At 45.5% G+C, this 1,338-nt stretch overlaps 1 pseudogene; it reads left to right on the plus strand.

The window, feature by feature from the left end:
* The first annotated feature begins 670 nt into the window (after window positions 1–670).
* On the plus strand, window positions 671–1,167 carry LOC102829867 (annotated as a pseudogene).
* The last annotated feature ends 171 nt before the right edge of the window (window positions 1,168–1,338 follow it).

Here is a 1,338-nt window from a genome sequence, read left to right on the forward strand (position 1 = left end):
TTTAAGATTTTAGAGTTAAGTTCTTTCTAACTCACGCTGCTGCAACAGTATGTCTTGAGATGAAGACTAAGGAATGATGGGGGTGGGGGGCTGGACAGCAGCCACCTCACTAAGGCTTTATTATTTTATTTTATTTTTTTTGCCATGTTTTTTGCACAACATGGCAAATCCCAAAATCCATAAAGTATTCTCTTAATCCCTTTCCTCTGCCCCAGTGTTTCCCAAATGTGATATTCAAGACTATCTTAGATAGTACGTAGATGAATATTTTATAACAATAATAATTTTTAAAATGTAGTAAGTGCCTATTATGCAACAGCCATTTTTCTAGACATTTGGCTCAGAGCAGCAAACAAAACAGTGAACCGCGTCCACCCACAGGATTATCAGTATGAAGTTTATATTCTAGAAAGAAAGCTTGTTGCTGTCAAGCAGAAGAAAGGCCTGGAGAGCTGCTTCCCTTGTGAATAAAGCCAAGAAAACCCTAGGAAACAGTTTTACTCCGCAACATATGGGATGGCCCTAAATCTTTTTAAATACATTTACTTAAGAGAAGTGAATGTGTGTGTGGGGAAGAGTTAGTAAATATCAATATGAGGATGTGACAAGAATTGGGAGAGAGGTTTCCTAGCGAACCGGTGTCTGAGCTGCAGGTTCTGTGCTCCCCGCGATGCCCAAGGCCAAGGGCGAGACGCTGAGGCAGAAGTTCGGTGACAAAGTCAACCGAAAGCGGCTCAATCGTAATGCTCGGTGGAAGGCAGTGCAGCGGATCCAGTGCTCTCACATCCGACATGCCTGGGACCACGCCAAATCGGTGCGGCAGAACCTGGCCGAGATGGGACTGACAATGGATCCCGACAAGGCTGTGCCTCTCCGGAAGAGAAAGGTGCATACCGTGGAGGTAGATGTTCAGAGGACAAAGGAGCTGGTGCGGAAGCCAGCCTCCCAGAAAAGAAAGGAAATACCTTGTCACGGGACCTCATTGACTATATGGTGGAGAACCATGGGCAGGTCTATAAGGCTATGACCCGGGATGAGAAGAATTACAATCAAGATACCCTGAAACAGATTCGGAATAAGATCAACGTCTATAAACGTTTTTACCCAGCCGAGTGGCAATCCTTCACCGATTCTTTGAAGAAGAAGAGTAAGATGGAAGTTGAGTAATTGGTTTACGTCTGTTCCTGGCTGAGGCTTCCGTCTGGACCAGAGAAATTGAAGCTCAGGGATAAGGCACCGGGGTGTGTGATTTTAGCAGACTGGCCAAACCCCATGGAATCAGAGGTTACACGCACACATTCCTTCCTGCTCTGGGGAAGGGGCTAATGCCAAGGAACA

The sequence above is a fragment of the Chrysochloris asiatica genome, unplaced genomic scaffold, assembly GCF_000296735.1.
Source record: "Chrysochloris asiatica unplaced genomic scaffold, ChrAsi1.0 scaffold00003, whole genome shotgun sequence".
NCBI classification, from domain to species: domain Eukaryota; kingdom Metazoa; phylum Chordata; class Mammalia; order Afrosoricida; family Chrysochloridae; genus Chrysochloris; species Chrysochloris asiatica.